We start from the raw sequence: 21256 nt of genomic DNA on the forward strand, positions 1-21256 counted from the left end.
CAAAAGAATTTCTCCACACTCGTTGCATTTCATGTGCACCTTCGCAAGATATGGTCTCAAGTCCATCTCAGCACTCGATGGAGATACAGGTCGTCCACCAGAAGATGTGCTGGCCACCTCTGATGGAAATAGCGTGGCCAGGGCTCTTGTCGATGCTTTTGCATAATGCTCAGGGTGCCTTTGTTTAACATGCCGCTGCATGGTGTGTATAGAAAAGGAATATTTTTTATTTGGATTTCCCCTTGAGAGCTCCGAATTGCATATCGTGCAGGTTACTTTTGGCGCATTCACTTTCTTTTGATCTTTAGGATAAGTAAAAAATTTGCCAAATGAAAGATTCCTTTTTTCTTCTTAACGGTGGTCGCTCATTACCTTCAGATTCGGAAGATGAATGCGAAAGGGCAGCCATTTCAGCAAAGTTTTCCGGAAGATGCTCGATGTTGTTGTCTCTTGAGAGTAGAAAAGATTGTGAGGAAAGTGGGTGGAGTGCTTCGTGTAAATTCCAGAACAGAAACTACTAAGAACCAATTGGAAGTCTTGTTTTCAAGTCACATGACTTTACATGCGCTTCTCAGGACGTGTAGGCGGTGACACTATCTAGTTACAAACGTGATTACATACTTAGGAACTAGCATTCAAAAAAACTATGAAATTCACTGAAAAAACCATAGGTTTAACACACGTTATAGTTAGGAGATAGCATTTGAAAAACCTATGAAATTCACTGAAAAAAACATAGGTTTGACACCAGTTATAGTTAGCTGGAAATTTTACTGACATAAAACCAATGAAATTCCACGTTATAGTTAGTTGGACTCACTATAACTTGCGCGTGTAATGCACTGCTGATGTCGTCACATATTACATCACTCATGACATGGTCAGTTACATCACTCATGACATCACTGATGACACCATCCAGTGAATGTGTGTCTTTCTGAAAAATAAATATGTTTTATATATGTATATGTAAAGGTCGATGGAAGAATAAATGTTTAAATAAGTGTCTAAATGGATTTATTTTTTAAATTGATTGGTAACTGGCTTATTAAGTGTATCTTAGTGAATACATATATTAGCAAGTAATGTTTAAAAATTTAAATATATGTATCAGTGTTTCACTTTGTGTATAAGTGGCTGTATGGGTTGGTGAGTAGCTACATGTGTGTGTATATGGGTTATTATATGTTTTTTTCAGTATCAGTATGAGTGTCTGTATGGTTTGGTGGGGGTGTTACTTAGCACATAGATGCATCAAAGACTGACTCACTGTTTGTATGTTTTTTGAAAACAGAATATGTGCAGGACTGTATGAGTAGATGAGTGTGTATATGTGTGTGTTAGTGATTGAATGCCTATCTCAGTATGTGTTTATCAGTAACAAGATACATTTTAATCTAGTATATGTGAGTATTGATGTATATAAGTCAGTATATGTGAAAGTGAGAGATTGTAAGAGTTCCTGTTTAAATAAGTATGTGTTTCTATAAGTGATTGTTTAAAAGAGTACATATGTATAAGTTTCCTTAGAAGTAAGGTGGTAGTGTGTGTATATCTGTATATGCAAATAAATGGATGTTTATTAGTTTATTTGCATATGTGAGTATATGTGTGAGTAACTTGTTGATGACTGTCGGTGTGTAACAGGATGAATAGGTGTATCACTACATATGATGAGTGAGTATATGTATGAGTGACTATATAAAACTGTTGGTGAATGTGTGAATGTGTACATAGATGGTGAAATTACTGAATTCGTTGTTGTAACTGGTATGGGTATATCCACTTTTTTGAAAATGTTAGTTTCTATTTTTGAATATGTGTTTCAAGGGTTACTTTACAGTGAAAGGAGATCAGTCACTGTGTCACAAGGATGGTGTCATCAGTGATGTCATGAGTGATGTAATATGTTATGTCATCAGCAGTGCATTACACACGCAAGTTATAGTGAGTTCAACTAACTATAACGTGGAATTTCATTGGTTTTATGTCAGTAACATTTCCAGCTAACTATAACTGGTGTCAAACCTATGGTTTTTTCAGTGAATTTCATAGGTTTTTCAAATGCTATCTCCTAACTATAACGTGTGTAAAACCTATGGTTTTTTCAGTGAATATATATATATATATATATATTCACTGAACAAACCATAGGTTATAGACCATATATAGTTAGGAATTTGCATTTACAAAACCTTGAATATTCACTGAAAAAACCATTGGTTATAGACCATATATAGTTAGGGATTAGCATTTTCAAAACCTTAATTTACTCGCACAAAACCATAGAAATTCGCATATATAGTTAGTTGCAATAACTATATATCGCGCACCCGCAATCCACTGCTGATGATGTCACATATTACATCATTCATGACATGGTCAGTAACATCACTGATGACATCACTGATGACATCTCAAATATCTTTCCAGATGTAAAATAAAGGCACTCCAGTTGTAATAAACTACAATATAAATGTACTCCCGATGAAATTACCTCAATTTAATGACCCCCATGTAATCTATTGCATACTTATAACTGATATTCCTATTTGCCTAAATTAGGAAACTTGGGAAATCAAGTACTCATCCTCAAATTTTCAGTTACACTCTTGTTTTGTGAAGTAATCAGAAAGTCATTTTCAGATCATCCTCAAGTGTTCAGGAACAATCCCACCTTTTGAAGTAATCAGGTAGTCATTTTCAAGTCATCCTCAAATCATCAGGAAGTGTTTCTAAAGGTTGCTGATGACTTCAGGAACTTCATGATGTCTGATGACATGAAAATTACTTCTAGAGTAGTTGGATGATCATTCAATGACTCTGGGATAGCTTCTAAAGTAATCCTGTTTGACCTGGGTCAGTCAACTCTACCCCCTCAGAAAAGCGTTTTAGAATCATAACCTCGTATTCTGCCTTGATTGGAAATACGTATGGGCTACAGTGAGCCATCCAGGTTTACAAATGTGCGATTTTCATGTGTGCCTGAAATCTGCTGCTGCGCGCCATCTGGCGGGCAGGTTCTAGTAGATTGGGCAGCTGCCAGACTCTGCGTAACAAACCTAGCAGTCTGCGATGTCCGTAAACCTTTCAAAATGACAGCCGTTTCCTTCAAGTTATCTATGTTTTCTTCTGATATCGCCTAAAACAAATACGCACCGAGCAGGGCTTGAGTGGAGCAGTCTGAAAAGACAGAAATGCAAAGAATTAATCTGGCTTGAAAAGAAACAAAATTGAGAATTACTGCCGGCCTAAGTGGATCATAATACTAGATAGTAGATCGTGTATTATGCAGCTGTGTGCTTTAGTAGTCTTTGACAGACACAATGGAATTATTAAATCTGACGCCGCTCATGCATTGTACCCCATTAGATCATTTGGTATCTCCAAAGTGTCCTGATTCTCGCCTTTCTAGCAGTGATTTGTTAAAGGCTTCTCATATCCCCCTGACCACAACTCCCTTTTAGAGCTGTTTGCATTGTAACTTTGTGTAGTTACGTTTTTTATAGTGCTTTGTTCCCCTGATGAACTGCTAAAGCGCATTATAGGGTGGGTAACACCCTGCGTCACAGGGTGTATGTATTTAGAAGAATACTGACTTGCAGTGTGGCCTATGTAGGAAGTGTTATGGTTTTTGACCATGATGACAGTGTGGGTGAAATAATTTGTGCATTTGTCAGTGTGATTCTACATCCTGTGGGAGGCGCTAGGTCTTTACTTTCTTCCTGAATTCCGAGTAATCTTATACACTTTCATGCTCAAGGGGGGACCCACGGGGAGCTGGGCGCGAGCCAGTCTCCCCCAGGGTTGCTTCGCGGGCCACCACTTGCGGGGTGATTAGGATGCTTAGAGGCGGTGGGCGCCCGGGGCGGGAAGTTATTAATAGAGGCCTGGCGGGGTGGGAAAGGCACTGTGTCCGTGGGAGGCGGGAAGCAGAAGGCTGCAATTTTGTCTTGCGTTTTCGCTGCATGCTTTGGTTGCTGGCTGGTTGCTATGGCGGCGTCTGAGGAAGCGCAGGAGGCTATCCGGGTGCTTTGCGCTGCAGGCAGAGACGACCTGCTGCAGCCTGGAGTCCCGGGTGAAGCTTGGGTGGGGCTCGCGCACTCCACTAGGAAGGCTGCTTGGGGAGTGGCGAAGGCGGTGGCTGCCTGGTTGTCACCACAGGCAGAGGAAGAAGAGGAATGCTCTGCCGCCATGCCTGTCGGCGCGGAGCTAGGAGAGGTGGTGCTCGCCGTGGAGCCTCTTGACCCCCCCCACTGTGGTCCCCGGCCCCACGAAGGTATGTGTGGCTCCTATGCTGGTGGCAGGGAGGAGAGTGACAGCGGGCGGGAGGCGGGGGCGGTCTTTGGGTCGGGTTGCCAAGCTGTGGGGAGGAGCTCTGTTCCGAAACTACTCTCCGTGACAAGTCTGGTATGCGAGGGAGGTGGGGGAGGAGCGCTGAGGTGCTGGTTGCCTCTTTAGACAGGCAGCAGGAGCCTGCATGTGAGCAATGTGTCCACAAGGCGGGTTTTCAGTGGCCTGGGGTGCCCAGTTGATTACCGTGCATGGGCAGAATTATTTACTGAGCCCGTCTTCAAGGTTGCACTGTTTCTCCAAACAGATGTGCCCCTGGTGGACCCTGTGGTGGGGTCAGCGGGTCAGTTGGCACACGTGGGTGGGCAATTGACCTCCTCTATGTTTATGTCAGGGCAGGCCCCCAGCAGCGGAGAAGTGTTTTTGCAGGCTGGTGTAGGGGTACATGGGGAAGCTTGCAGCTGCCCATATGGCCACAGACAGTAAAGGAGCCAGGGCCCACTGTTCCCATTGGTGGTGCAGCATGCCTGGTGGCATAGCAGCCAGGCAGTCCAGGATTGGTGTCAGGTACTCCTGGAGTGAATTTTGGTGTCCCCACACAGAAGGTAGTGCAGGACTCCCAGGGAGGCCAGTGGGTATGGGTATGGGTAGGTACAGTTGCAGTGGCAATGGTTGGTGGTACAGTGGGGGTTTCACGGGTGACGTCCGGAGCGGAGCAGTCAGGTCTGAGCGGCTTGAAGGGCAAGGTTCCAGCCTTGTCAAGACGGAAGGCGGCTCGCAAAAGGAAGCTGCGGACTGAGCACGCTGCGGCTCAGTCCGGGGAGCTGTTAAAAGGGGTCGATCTGGAGCAGATTTCCTTTTCACTACAGGCATTACAACAGAGCAAAAAGATATCCAATGGCAAATGTATGATGGTGGAGTTGGTGATGGGGAAATGCCATGGGGAAGAGGGGATTATGTTGGTTGTGGGGGCACATTGTTATTTGATGCTGACAGTGATGACCTGGAGGAGGGTGAAGTGAGAAAGGGGGACTGTGGGGATTATGGTAAAACTGTTTTGGCTCTGGTGATAAAGGAGAAGAGGGGTATCTCGGGGAAAACCAGTGTTTTTAATCTTTTGCAGATGTCAAGTGCGGACCGAGCAATTGTACGCGAATCCTCAACTATCAATAAACAACAGGATGAACCTCTTGCTTTTCCCAGGAGAGCATCGCAGTTGCCTAAAGGTAAGGCAGGATGGTGGTCTGTTTGCCAAGAAGGGGGTCCATCGCAAAAGTCTACCAGGTCTATTGTTATTGGGGGCGAGTTGGTTTTGGATAAAGTTCATGATGGGAGGATGCATACACGGAATTCACAGGAAGAAGTAAAGGTGGGTGGGGACATGGAAAAAGTTGGGCAGGGACCCGAGGAGGGGGAACCAGACAAAAAGGAGGGTCAGTGGAGGAGGATAAAAAAAAAACATAAAAAATTGCCTTACATGGGGATTGGTATGCCTTTAGGCTCTCATTTTTCGGACAAGACCAAGAGCAGAATTTGCCGACATGAATTTGTAGATGTTTTTAAATTGCTACATCATGATATTCAGGGAAAAGAAGGGTCAAAGGAGGAGGAGTGGGAGTTAGCCAGGTGTCCTAGGGTCCCCAAAACGATTGAGAACTGGATATCTGCCTTTCTTAAATACGCTAGTGTCTATTGTAAAAAACACCGGGTCAGAGCGGCAGCCATGTTTAAGTATATGGATATTATAAGGAAAGCTCAGAGTTACTTCGGGGGTTATGCTTGGCTCTCATATGATGAGGAATTCCGAGCTCGCATGAGCATTTTTCCTGACAGACCATGGGGCGATGTGGACTCAGCGTTATGGCTGCAATGGATGGCGTTTTCTCAGGCGCCTGCTACTACTCATATTGCAAGTGGGTTGCCAGTATCTTACCGGCCCTTTCAATATCGTCATGCCTAGCCTGGGGCGGGGTTTAGTGGCAGGGGTCAGACAGCGGTTTTTGGGGCCTGTTGGAATTTCAACAGAGCTTTTTGCAGTAGGCAGTTTTGTAGGTACAAGCATGAGTGCTCCCAATGAGAAGGCAGACATCCCCTCACTCAATGTTTCCCAGGCCAGAGATTTGGTGATCAGGGACGGGGCAGAGGGGAAGAGGCCAGGCTCTTCAGTTTGGCCCAAAGGGCTCAAACACCCATTAGGTTGGAGGTATTGGAGCAGTGGTTGGTGCTATATCCAGACACTGACGCAGCAAATAGATTGTTTTGGGGTTTCAAATATGGATTTAAGATCGGTCAGACAACTTGATGTCCGCCAAAGAATACCCTCAGGTTGTTCAGCAGAAGTTACGGGCTGAAGTTGAAGCAGGCAGAGTTGCTGGTCCTTTTGTTCACTGTCCCATGCACGACTTGATTGTGTCTCCTCTGGGGGTGGTGCCTAAAAAGAAAGGTGGGGAGTTCTGTTTGATACACCACCCGTCTTGGCTTGAGGGCTGCTTTATCAATGACTTTATATCACCTGAAGATTCTAGTTTGTCTTACGCCTCGGTGGGTGATGCATTGAGGTTGGTGAGATCAGCGGGAAGAGTGGCACAACTGGCCAAAGTGATATACAATCTGCATTCCGGCTTTTACCCATTCATCCTTCTGATTTTGGTCTTATAGGTATGTACTTCCAGGGAGCATTCTATGTGGATAAAGTTGTGCCCATGGGGTGTTCGGTATCCTGTGCACTATTTGAAACCTTCATCACTTTCTTACAGTGGCATTTTACTTACATTCCTGGTCACAAGCTCCTTTGTCACTACTTGGACAATTTTTTGTTGATTGATGTTCAGAATTCAGGACAGTGTCAGAAAGCGTTACACAATTGTCAAGGCATGGCGCAGGAGCTTGGCGTGCCGTTGGCACATGACAAAACTGAGGGTCCTAGTATCCCTTTCTAGCTCTTTTTGGGGATAGAAATAGACACTTTGGAAATGGTAGCGAGATTGCCAGCAGAAAAAGTACAGAAAATGTCAGCCTTTTTGTCCTCAGTATTAGAGGAGTGTAAACTGGAGCTCAGGAAGGTGCAATTGTTGGGATACCTGAATTTCGCATGTAGGGTGGTTAAAGCTAGGAGAACATTCTGTAGGAGGCTTGGTATGTCTTTGTCTGTGGCTTCACTGCCACACCCTAGAGTGCGCATTTCAGCAGCAATCAGGGCGGATCTATACATATGGCTAACAATTCTACAGGATTTCAATGGCGTATTTTTGCGGACGAAGATATGATTTGGCAAGTGCAGGTTTACACTGATGCTTTTGGTGTTAAAAGATTTGGCATATTCTGGGAGGGGCGGTGGTGCTCAGAAGGTTGGCCAGTGCATTGGCAGCGGCAGGTTCGCAGCATTGCCTTCTTAGAGCTATTTCCTCTACTGGTTGCATTGTACGTCTGGGGCGAGGAATTCCAGAATAGAACAGTTTTGTTCCATGTTGACAACTTGGCTGTAGTTGAATTGATCAACAAGCAAGGATTTGAGAGTGTTGAGGTTGTTACGTGCTTTCATGCTCAAGTGTCTACAGCTGAACATTATTTTTAAAGTGAGACATATTCCAGGAGTCAATAATTGTGTAGTGGACGCTCTGTCTCATTTTCAGTGGTAGGAATTCCGCAGGCTAGATCCTGGGGCAGAGCTCACCAAGACTCAGATGCCACAGTGTGTCTGGGCCTGGGGGGAATGAGAATTGTCGAGTTAATAGAGAAATCAGTGACAGATTCCACGAGAAGAAGCTATCAACAGCTGGAACAAGTTCTTGCGTTATGGTAACAAGTTTACTACACATGGGTGGTTGGTTGATGAGGATCAGTTGTTGTTGAGTTTTGTTTTACACCTGATAGGTAATGGTCTTCCCACACTACTATTTCTGGCAAATTGGCTGGCATTTCTTTTTATGGGCAGCTAAGGTGGGGGTGGTATCCAGTGGATTTGAGTGTGGGAAGTTTAGGTTATGTTTTTTGTGGGTTTTTTTTAGGCATTTAGGGCCTTGGCGTTATTAGGATTAAGGAATAAGGTAGGCATACACAGTAATGAAGTTTTTGTTGAAGACCACAGGTTGCACATTTGGTTGAGGGCTCCTAAGTCTGACCAATTGTGTAGGGGAAAATGGGTTTTCTTAGGAAAAAGTGGGCTGGATGTTTGTTGTCCTGTCACAGAATGGGAGGTTTTTCAGGCTTCTTTTTTTCACACCTGGGGACATATTTTGTCATGCACAGGGGAGACTGATTTCAATTGCTCTGTTGTTGGCAGTGTTGAGGAAGGTATTCATTAGTTTAGGTGAGAATCTACTACATTTTGGAACACACTCCTTCCGCATAGGAGCAGCAACAGAAGTTGCCAAATTGGGGTGGTCTTGGTCAGACATACGTAGGATTGGGAGGTGGAAGTCCAGATGTTGCAAAAAGTATGTTAGAAATGATTTCAGTGTTTCCTTTTTTCCATTGTTAATCTTTGTTTTTCTATCTAGGTCTGATTCCAAGGCTTGTACATTTTAGAAGGACAACTTCTTCGTAAAGTGGGCTGCTGTTTATGCTGAACAATAAATTTGTGGGAGATCACTGGGACTCACTAGTGTTAACCATGAGGTCATATGGAATGGGAAAGGGGGAATGCGTTGGGGGGGGTTGTTTTCAATGTTGTCTCTGATGTGTACTAGGGAAGGCCCTCCGGATTTACTGGTCATTCACCTCGGTGAGAACAATCTCGTAGACTTATCTGGCCTGACGCTGATCACATTAATGAAACTGGATCTGTCTGTAATCAAAGACAAGTGGGTGAGCACCACAGTGGTTTGGACAGAATTAATTCCGCGGCTGCATTTGAGAGGAGCAAGAAACCATGCAGCTCTGGAGAAGGTGAGAAGTAAACTTAATAGAGCCATGCGACTATTCTGTGGGGACATGGGGGTTAAAGTTTTTTTTTTTTTTTTTCTTTTTTTAAAATTATTACTGTCCTCATCTGCCTTCCCCTCTGACGGAAGATACCAACCACCTTGCACGACATTGCTGGCGTGATATGTATTATTGGTGGGAGATATATATCGAGAAAGAAAAAAACCAGTTAGGGGAGCGTTCTTTTGACTCCATCTAGGTATATTTCAACCTGCCGGACCTTGTTCGAAACTGTCCTAGCCCTTGGTCCAAAAGAGTAAAGATGGCATAATCATCGGACCCGGGAAAAAAAAAAAAAAAAAACCCGGATTATCTCCAGTTGGTCAGGAGATCCCAAAATGCTAACTTTCTCTTATTTACAGATCTCATTAGGTCTCTTTTGGATATCTCGTATAATGATGTAAGCCATGAACAGTGTAGAGGAGGTGTCTTCTCTACCCATTGTATGCAAATCTGTCTTCTCGCCATCAAAATTGCATAGAAGAGAAATGACTTTTCCTTGCCTGTGATATTGTCTTCTGTCCTAAAGATGACAAGTGGGAGAGTTATTGACAAGGAAGTGTTTAGTATGGAATTTAAAGTGTTTTTCACGTCTTCCCAGAATTTTGTTATATTAGGGCATTCTAGGAACATATGTATATCACATGCGTCTGCTAAGTTGCATTTATTACATTTTTTGTCTGTTTGATATTTAGAGAGTTTCCGTGGTGTTAAGTATGCCCTATGTACAGAGAAAATGTGATTTCGTACAAGCCAAGAAGGCTTTACGATATTGCGTAATATCTCAAAAGAGTTTATCCACCTCTCCTCGCATGGAGTCCCAATTTCTGTCCCCCATAACTCATCCGGGAGTTTAAACTCCCCTTCGCTTTCCTCCAATAGAAGCCAGTACCATCTAGCTACTTCTTTTCCTCCAGTTGGACGTTCTACCAATTGTTGTTCCGTTTCGCTTATTTTTCCAATGTTACTGTCTATACGGATTTCGGATCTTGCCCAACTATCCAATTGAATATATTTGAATCTGGAAAGCCCTGGGCCTACTTGCTCATGTAACTCGTCCCAAGTTATAAGTTTTTTATCTTTAAATAGGTGGCCCCATTTACAGATGCCTGCTTGTTCAATTATAGTGGACAAGTTATCTTTCAGGCATAGGGGTAACCCGGGAGAGTCCCATATTGGGGCATAGTTTGAATAGTAAGATAGTCCCAGTTTTTTCCTGGTGTTAAACCAATTTTTGGCCCATGAGTGTAGTATTTTCAATTTTATATTTTTGAAAAATGTCTGACTACCAAACTTAAACATAAAGCCGTCTGCTGCAAGATTTGTCTCCTTTAGCATGGCTCCATACATGGATGTATTAGGTAGATTAGATGGCATTTTGAGAAGCATTCTAGAATAGGACATCTGAAAGGCCCATGAATAGAACATTAGGTCCGGTAGTGCAAGGCCCCCTTTTTCTCTTCTTCTTCTGAGCTTCTTCCATGATATTCTTGTGGTCTTGTAATTCCATATAAATGAATTGATTTCTCTTTGACATTTTTCCATCATTTTTGTGTTCATAGTTATTGGGATAGTGTTAAAAATAAAGGTGAATTTTGGGAGGATACACATTTTGACTAAGTTTACCCTTCCTGTTATAGAGAGAGGCAAATGTGTCCAAGATTTCATAAGTCTTTTGCTTTCACTGTGTATTCTTTCCAAATTAGTTTGTGCAAGGGTGCCGTAATCTTGAGTTATTTTGATTCCCAAATACCGCATTGAGGATGAGATGGTAATCCCGAGATCTAAATTGGGTAGGTTCCATGCCATGATCTCACTCTTACTCAAATTTATGTCGTAACCTGAGACATGGACAAATTCTACAGCGCGTTGTATAACCACTGGGTATGCCTTGACTGGATCAGCTGTAAGCACTAATATGTCGTCTGCATATAGTGCTACCTGTCTTTCCCACTCTCCGAAACAGAAGGGTGAAATATCCGCCTCTTCCCTTAACACCTGGGCAAAAGGCTCGATGTATAAATCAAATAGGAGAGGGGAAAGCGGGCAGCCCTGCCTTGTACCTCTTGTGATATTAAATGCTTCAGTCAAGGACCCATTAACCAGCAACCTAGCTGACGGTGAGTTGTATAGCTGTTTAATCATTCTGCAGAACACTTCACCACAGTTGAATTTTTTTAGGACATCATTTAGATAGAGCCAGTTAACTCTGTCAAGCGCCTTGGTTGCGTCTAGAGTCAGGGTGGCCAAAGGGAGAGAAAAAGCAGTGGCAATATCTATAGCCCCTATTAGCTCACGGGTTAGCTCAGCTAATTGTCGCCCCTTAATAAATCCTTTCTGATCTTGATGGATTACAGTACCAATAACGCTAGCTAGTTCTTGATGGCGAGAACAGTTGAAGAACAAGAACAAATGGTTGAGTTGAAAGCGGAGTTAGAACATACACTACAGGAGAGAATAAATAGAAGGTGGGAAGCGAATAAATCTTCTCAATTTGAATTTGGAGAAAGTGCAGGAAAAATTCTGGCTTGGAAAATCAAATCTGATAAAGCCCTAAACTACATCAGGGGTTAAAGTTTTGTCTCATCAAATATACAGAGTATTGAGGGGCATCTTTTTCGTGCGGATGGGGTCCACCTGTCTCAGATGAGGCAAGCATTTGTTTTTACTGGAATTACAGGTTTTGATTGCCCAAATATTGAAGGAAAACATTTGGTGTTCTAGCAGTCATTCTTTAAGGTTCTCCTTGGTGGGGCAGAAAAACTCTGTTCGGTTTTCCTGTTTGGCGGAATTTTCTGGGGGGTAGGCAGCCTGGAGAGGGTTTGTCCATCCTCAAGGGGGGATGTACAGTAAAAGGAAATGAAGGAGATCTCAACAGGAGTCGGTTCCTTCTGGGTTGGGTTAACGTTTTGGGGGTTTAGGATTTGTAGGCATGATAATTTAAGTTTGGGGATTTGCTTTATCAGATAAATGGAAAGATGTTTTGGAGAAAATGATTACTTTGCACCTGTCTTAAAAAAGTGGCCTTTCTTGCTAATAAAGAAGTTGTTTACCAGGAGTTCTTCCGCGAGGCGGGACCCATGGCGATCTGGGCGCGAGCCGGTCTCCCCCTGGGTTGCTTCACGCATGGGAGCGGGCCACCAGGTGCGGGTGATTAGGATGTTTAGAGAGGCGGTGGGCGCGTGGGGCGGGAAGTTAATAATAGGGGCCTGGCGGGGCGGAAAAGGCACTGTGTCCGTGGGAGGCGGGAGGCAGAAGGCTGCAATTTTTGTCCGATCAACCCTTCCCTCTTTTTTCATATTTCTTCGGGTCCCAGGTAGTTTTTTAGGTTGACAGCCTTGGTTACTGCCAGAGCTGTCCTACACTATTTGCCACTATAAGACAGGTCAGCCTAGATGTTAGAATTGGTAGGCGGAAGTTTCTGGGGTGTGGGCAGCCTGGAGCGGGTTTGTCCATCCTCAAAGGGGAGAGGTGGGGTGTACAGTAAAAGGAAATGAAGGGGATCTCAACAGGAGTCAGTTCCTTCTGGGGTGGGTTGGGTTGGGTTAACTTAGTGGGGTTTAGGTTTTGTAGGCATGATAACTTAAGTTTGGGAATTTGCTTTATCAGATAAATGGAAAGATGTTTTGGAGAAAATAATTACTTTGCACCTGTCTTAATAAAGTGGCCTTTCTTGCTAATAAAGAAGTTGTGGACAGTGAGTTATTGCGCAATGTGAAATCACAGTCTCATTTCTTGCTCCTCTGCAACACTAGAAATTAAACTTCCTGTTGGAAATTAATTTGGAAGTGAATGCAGATTTTTTGTGTTGATGGGTGTCTGTAAGGCCTTCACAAACCAAGCCCTGCTGAACTTGGGCAAAGTGAATCTTTTTGGTGCAAATTATTATTTTTGAGGTGTGTAGCAGGAAGAGGGAGACAGCATAATGAGCATAGAGCAAGTCAGAATAGGTTGTAAATAGCTGGAGAGAAAGCTACATAGATTTTAATAAAAAGCCCTGTAATTTGGGGAATAAAAACAATAAAACGGCAGAAAAAGTAAAGATTAGGCAGGATGGTGGTGTCCCACATCACTCATTCTCCATTCTGACTTCTTTCATCATGTATAAAAGGGAGGCATACTAAATAAAGAAAATCTTCTCATTTCCTTGATACAATTGTTATTGAGTTATATATCATCGAGAATACAGCAGGCGCCATTTTCTTATGAAAGGTATATAGTATAAATAGTCACAAGAAATGTATATGCAAGCCCACTTTGTAAGTCTTAATCCTGCATGCAGTACCACAATGCACCCCCCATTTTTTTGGTATTTCTGCAGGCACCCACTGCCCTGGCTCACCAGTCCATGCCAGAAATTTATTCTCCTTAATACAATTGCAGCGTAACCCTTCTCAAACACGAACAAATGCTCAAAAATGAACTCTGGGAAGAGCCAGCCTTACAACATTATCTGCTGGCGAAGTAGCACTCCTATGATGAATCATGTCAATAGGGTGAGCGAAGGGATGCGTCTTATTTTATAAATTCATCTATTCAGAGCTATTGAAATTTGATTAACCCAAATGTCTATAAAGTAGGTAAATAATTTCCCTGCACAATCAACCTGATCTCTTTCTAAGGTACTGGCAGTAATAGGGAGGTAGTTCTTGGTTGGTCAATAAAAATGTCCTCTCATTTTGCCATTCTTCTAATAATGGTTGAATTGTAAAAGGGAAATACACGTCCCAGAGGGTTGAAAAGCTGCATACTTTTCAGAATACCTATAGACTGTGTAAGTGAGTTCCTGTTAGAACTGGCTATTTCTGGTTGGCTAAGGCTGACGCCAAAGCTAGGCAGAAACCACTATTCTAGTCAGGGCAAGGGAGTCACACGCCAAGATAACCCCTGCTCACCCCCTTGGTAGCTTGGCATGAGCAGACAGGCTTATCCCGGAGGCAATGTGTGAAGCATTTGCGCCAGCACACAACAGCAACAACATCCTAGGCACACCACAAAAGGAACTCCACACAAGTTTATATAAAAATGACTTCTGTATTGTCAAAAAACATCAGATAGAAACACACATGTACATTGTGCCAACTGGCACGGGCAATATTCACAAGGGATTATTTACACAGGACAGGGCCACGTGGGCGCCTGTCAGAATCAGCACGTAGTAGAAATAGCACTTCTAGAACATAGAATAAGTATAGCACAAAATAACAATTATAAATCACAACCAGTAACTACTGGTAACAGGTAAGTACCACCTACGCAACCCTAAAGAGAATGTCACGCAGGGAACCAGGACCTCACTAGTACCACCGGTACTAGAAAGAACAACCACCTAAGTATCACAATACAATTAGGGGTATAAGCAAGAACACATTACACATGATACATCACAACATTCAGAGGTGTAGGGAACGAAAACAAATGATGCATCAAACATACATTCAGCTTTTGTAAGAACAAGGCACATGGTGCATCAAAACACATTCAGAGGTACCGGAGAAAACACATGATGCCTAAAACATTCAGAGGTGTAAGGAAGGAAAAACACATGATGCATAAACCAACATATTCAGAGGTGTAAAATCAAGGAAGACACATGATGCATAAAAACATTCAGAGGTGCCAGAACATAACTCAATAACGCAAAAACACATGATGCCTAAAACATTCAGAGGTGTAAGATCAAGGTGCGTAATCATATTAAATGCATTACATTTCCTAGCACCACATCACATTGTGCAAAACTCACATTAGGCAATTACCATCACATAGATAATCACATTGAGCCTAAATAAAATCACATACCAGCCCCATCTAACAAAGGGACTAAAGAGCCCTGTGTCCAGAATGTCAGGGCGCGCTGCCAATGCAGCACCAGCCAGGGGTACGCCTCCGGCTCAAAACCTAAACGTTGTAGGTGCCCACTACTTGCTGGGCACCTGGGAACATCACAATACCTAAACGGTGCAGCTGCCCACTAATTGCTGAGCAGCTGTGAAGCAGAACTGCGGCAGGGCTCTCACTAGCCCTCGGGGACTAAAATTGCGCCAACTGCTGGAGCCACCTAGGCTCTGGACTGGCCCTTCTGGGGCCTTTCAAATAACCATGGGCCCTGGAGCCTCTCGCGGCTCTGAAGAAACACAAATCCATCGTTGGAGCTCTGAGGCTCTGGGCACTGGTGGGGCCTGAAACTGCCCCAGGGCCACTCTGGCCCTACAAATCACCGGTCTAACGTTGGGGCGGCCCACTGCCATCCAGGGCCGCCCTAGATGCACCCCTTCCTACTGGGTAGTGCCCTGGTGCCAACACACGCCCCTACGGAGCCCCCCCCCAGCCCTCCTAGCCCGTTTACTCACCCGGCTGCTTCTTCTTTGGCGGGGCTCCTCCAGGCAGGCAGCAGGACACCTTCTGTGTTCGCGGTGGGGGCAGGCACCGGCAATGTGCCTCGCGCCCCCTCCGCTCTTCACCGCTGCAGTGCTCGCTCTTCACCCAGCTCTCCTCCGGCAGCTGCAGGACTCTCCCCACACCACGGGGGTCTGCTGCGGGACGGGCGGCGTCTCCTCTGGCGGTACACTCCAGGCAGCGGCGGTTTTACCGTAGGGGCAGTGGGGCGTTGCCCCACTAATAATTTTCGGGACAATTGATTGTTTTGATTTGTTTACATTTAAATGCGCACCATCGCGCTGCGGCCCCGCACCACCCACGTCATTAATGAAAGTCACGATCACGTGACACTGGGATAGGCTGACTCACACAGTACGGTGACGGTCGCACCACACTGCGCATGTGGTGTTTTCCCGGCTGCCTTTCTTCAACTACTGAAGCCTATGGCATTTGAAAAGCAAGCACCGCTGAGTACGGTGTTTGCCTCAGTGGTTGAAAAGGGGGCAACGTTTTTTTCGTGCTCATACCAATCCTGACGCTGCTCTCTTTAGAGAGCAGCCCTCCTCTGAAGAGAGCAGCATCAGGATTGGCTAGTAGGTGCTGAGTTCTAGTGTGCTTCACTGCTGGCCTGCCTTAAGTTGACAGCAGCAGTCTAGTGTTGCACCGCGGGCGCGGGGGTGGGAGCGTCCAACGGTGCAATGCTCACTCACTGAATGGCTGAACACTGTTCAGCCATTCAGTGATTGGACAATCCTTCAGTTGCTGGGCAAATCGGGCCGGCCCACAGGCACCTCATCATCCAACCCCATCTCAGTCTGCACACGAGAGCACGTGGACTCGAGGACGGTCGAGGAGTGTAACGCGTCGCTGAGTGAGCACAGAAGTACAGAATATACTGCAGTCTCACTGGTGATTAGTACATCAACCGACCACTACAGTAGTACACAGACAGTCACACTGTGACGTGACGACAACGCATAGGTACGTGTCGCAGCAAGGTGTGTGAGGGCTGGGGAGAGGTTGAAGATGAGAGATGCTAAAGCAAGGCCTAACCCCCTCATGGAGGAAGTTTCAGTTCGGCAGTTGGCACGACTAAGGCTGGCACCCACCTGGTCTTTGCCCCCTAGAGTCTTCCCACCTGCACCGAATTGGAGCTTAGGGAGTGCCAGGGCCGGCCTTAGGCATGTGCAAGTGTGCACCTGCACAGGGCCGCCAAACCCCAGGGGCCGCCACAACGAGGATCGGATCCACCACGATCGGAATCATACATATTCGTGACACTTGCGGCCCCTGGCAGGATTTGGCGGCCTCCGACACCGGCTTCCACTTTTACTAACTTCCAGTCCGGGGATGGTGAAGCGTGACAGGGTAGGAATGCAAGGTTAAGGCCATGCGTGCAGGAGGGAGGACAATGCATGCTGATGCGCATATAGACGGCGCCAAACCCTGCCAGCAATGAGTTTCGAAATGTACAAGCGTAAAACGTGATGGGTAAAAAAAACGAAATTTCGTTAAGCATGAAAATCTTAAAAAATAATATGAGATGGAGTAGTGTGGGTAAAGACGGTGAGTAATGAGGCTCTGTTTGTGCTACATAAGTATGTACATGTGACATTCGCAGACCCGGTGGTCTTTTTCGTTTGCAATGGACATTTGACATCCCTGTAAATTAACAGCTCAGTTTATAAAGGTAACAGCGGTATCCAGAAATGAGGTGCAGCTCTCCAATAAAATATACTTAAATAATCAGATGTCTTTAGTGGGAGAAATGGTGCACGAGAGACCACTTATATATGTTGTGAGGTATGAGTATTTTACCCAGGCTTTGAATTTTCTTTGCATATTGATGTTTGCTGTCATTAATCGTACCAAAATACAAAAAAACTGAGCAATACAGACCAGGGCTAGATAGTATTTAAGTAGAAAAAACGTTGCCTGACCCATTACAAGGACAGTACGGTTGTGCCCTTTCATTTCTGGTGCTTTGTAGATATTTTAAAATCTTAGAGTTTCTTATTGCTCAAATGGGTGTAATTTCTGATATGTATATGTTTCCTTCGTCTTCATTGTTTGATTTTGGTTGCGAGAAAGTGCCACTCAGAGTTGTTGAAATGTCACTCATAATTACGCTGAAGTTATGAAAATGTCGCACACAGCAATCTGAAACCATGGCAGCTATGGGATACGCAGGCAGCTCTGCGCATGTACCTGAATGTTGACAGTTTGCATGCTATTCTAGTACTGGGGCACGCAGGCAGACAGGCAGCTCGGAACATGTACCTCAATGCTGACAGTTTGTATGCTATTCTAGTACTGGGAGACACACGCAGCTCTGCACATGTACCTCAATGCTGACAGTTTGTATGCTATTCTAGTACTGGGGCACGCAGGCAGACAGGCAGCTCGGAACATGTACCTCAATGCTGACAGTTTGTATGCTATTCTAGTACTGGGAGACGCACGCAGCTCTGCACATGTACCTCAATGCTGACAGTTTGTATGCTATTCTAGTACTGGGGCACGCAGGCAGACAGGCAGCTCGGAACATGTACCTCAATGCTGACAGTTTGTATGCTATTCTAGTACTGGGAGACGCACGCAGCTCTGCACATGTACCTCAATGCTGACAGTTTGTATGCTATTCTAGTACTGGGGCACGTAGGCAGACAGGCAGCTCTGAACATGTACCTCAATGCTGAGAGTTTGTATGCTATTCTAGTACTGGGGCACGTAGGCAGACAGGCAGCTCTGAACATGTACCTCAATGCTGAGAGTTTGTATGCCATTCTAGTACTGGGGCACACAGGCAGACAGGCAGCTCTGAGCATGTACCTCAATGGTGACAGTATTCTCTGTTACTCTAGCAGTAGGACGCAAGTGCAGCTTCGCTGATGTACCTCACTTGCCAGGCACATGACACTAACTTTGTATTTCATTACTACGGACCAAGCTCTGCCCATGCATCTCATTCCCTGCCTGCAAAACTCTGCATCCCTGCCACTCCACGGCTAGGAACTCCACATAGCCCAGCAATGCACTGTAATCCCCCCTTTCTACTAATACTGGGGTGCACAACAAGCTCGACCAGTGTCCCTCAATCCTAACCTGTAGCTCCACCTGGTGTTGCAATACTGGCATCTCCAACACACTTCAATACTGGCCCTAAAGCTGACCACACAACACAGCTCTACCAATGCACCTCAGTACTGGCCCTAAGGATGCACACACAACACAGTTCTACTAATACACCTCAGTACTGGCCCTACGGATGGACACACAACACAGCTCTACTAATGCTCCTCAATACTGGCCCTGAACATGCACAGCTCCACTAATGCACCTCAATACTGGCCTCCTACTTTTCCTGTTAACTCATCTGGCAGATGCAGTTTTACAGAGCCCCTATCATGCAACAGTTCACTCGGCACCCATACAGCCATAACTAACTTCAGGGACATACTGCAGGACGGGACGCAACAGTTTTAGTTATTGTCCACTATTTCACAAATGGTAGCCAGACCATTAAAATTGTCAGTTGAGTACACTCGAATGCTTGCCTAGCCTAGCCTAGAATAAACCACTCATAGTCCCCATTCTCTTGAAGCTTCCGTCATAGTCGTCCTCCACATCTGTGCCAAGCAGCTTTAGAAAGAATTTGTGCACCTTCTGGCTAAAGACATGGGGGAGCTGAGCCTTTTTTAAATAGCTGCATCAGTCTCCTTGGTAACCTTAAAACAGTTGAAGAGTCTGGCTAGGTTTCAGCACAGAACCATTGCATGCAGGACTTGGTGCAGATTCAGCCCGCAGAGTAGGATAGTCCGTGTCGGCCAGGCATCCCTGAATGGACCAGCAAATAGCTGCATAGAGTGATTGGATAATTCCTTGGCCTACTCAGAGCCAGTGTTATTGTGGAGGTGGACCCCAGTGAATGAACACTGCACACATCAGTACATAGTTATGTGAGACAGGTTATCTGGCATGGGGTGCTGGCCTCCTTGTAATGGTTTATGCATTTTACACACTACAGATGGCGTGTAGAGCATTGTGCATCTCTGATCAATTTACAGATTATAACTAGGACTGTATTTATCCATATTTGGTTTTTTATCCATATTTATTTTGGGTATTGTAAATAAATGAAGTTAAAACTAGTATATTTCCACATTCATGTAACCGATAAATGCACATTCATGCTTGAACACCCGATAGGTTCCAATGATAGGAAGACCCACTGATGATAAATCAATGCCCTTATATGAAAACATAAACATGTATCAAGGTTGTACTTATCTATTGTTGCCAGGCTATTGGCCTGGCTGTCATAACTGGCAGCATTTGGAAGCTCTAAAAAAATAATCCAAATTCTGTTTTTATCCACATGTAAAAATAAATACAGACTGGAAAATAAACAGTTTTCTTTCTGTATTTATCTGTAAAAATCTGTAAAAACTGAAAACAGGGAGCCTTAATTATAACCAAATGAATGTGATGGGGAAACTACATTCACACGTTTTATTTCCAAACAGGACTTATTTCTAGTTGTAGGCACATCACGAAAATGTTGTAAAATAATAATTAAGTAATAATTTAAGTGCAAGCCATGGCCCCAATCAACCTCCTTCTTTATTGGCTAGTAAAAGGCATGCAGTTGGAGAGGCCCTTTGACCTTAGTTCTGCTTTGACCTTAATAAGGCATGCTGTATTCAGGTATGGATTTGAAGCTCCGCCCACTCTCCGTCCATATTTTTAATTGGCTTGTGTCATTGTCCTTTGTAAACTCTGGCTCTTCATTGGTCAATATGCATAACAGTTCCTCCTTAGTAACGCCTTGTCTCATCTTGTAACCTCCCATAAGGACTGCCCCCCTTGCATGTGTTATTTCTCAGTAGACTTTAATTACAGCTTCCGAGCACTATTTCTTTTAAATTGTTTTACCTGCCTGCTGTTGCTGGCAGTACACGCTCTTTCCTAATGCTTTATTTCCACACTTTTGGTTTATTTGCGGTGCCCGACGTGGCTGTATGATTTGACTTTTACTCTTTACTTTTTGTTGTTGTTGTTTCCAAGTTCCCCATGCTGTGCTTGCACAGTAATAGAGCCAACGCCCCTTTCTTTAGACGAGTTGCGTCTAAAGAAAGGTGCGCAGCCGCCATTAAAATGAAAGCGCTGTTTGGGGCTCAACCGCTAACTACGTGCTACGGGGGGGGGGGGCTCATTTTGCGCTACACCATTGTACATGCCTGCCCATATTTTACAGTTTGAATGCTTTTGTTAAAAGTCTGTGTGTTTGGTTGACACAACTACATTTTGTTGTATTTGCTTTTCAGCATTTGGTAAAGCCTCAGGCTGCCGAACTAATTTTTGGGCAAATCAAGCAAAGAAGAAGAGACGCCAACCTCCTTTTCCGCTACAACACAGCCAACAACCCCAGTGTTTAAGGTAAGGAAACTGCTGCTATATTTTACATTCTAGTAGTCAAGGGCTATGTAAGTTGTGTACATGGTGGGTGGCGTCTAAATACATGCACCAAACCTCATACGTTGTACTTTGATTATTGACAGGTAACACTAACATTGGTAACACCATGAATACAGTAGAGCATCTATTTGCAAAGCCGTTCCTTGGACTGAAACGTGAAGACAAACTAATTGTAAAACAA

This window comes from Lissotriton vulgaris, chromosome 6 (genome assembly GCF_964263255.1).
Source record: "Lissotriton vulgaris chromosome 6, aLisVul1.2, whole genome shotgun sequence".
Taxonomy (NCBI): Eukaryota; Metazoa; Chordata; class Amphibia; order Caudata; family Salamandridae; genus Lissotriton; species Lissotriton vulgaris.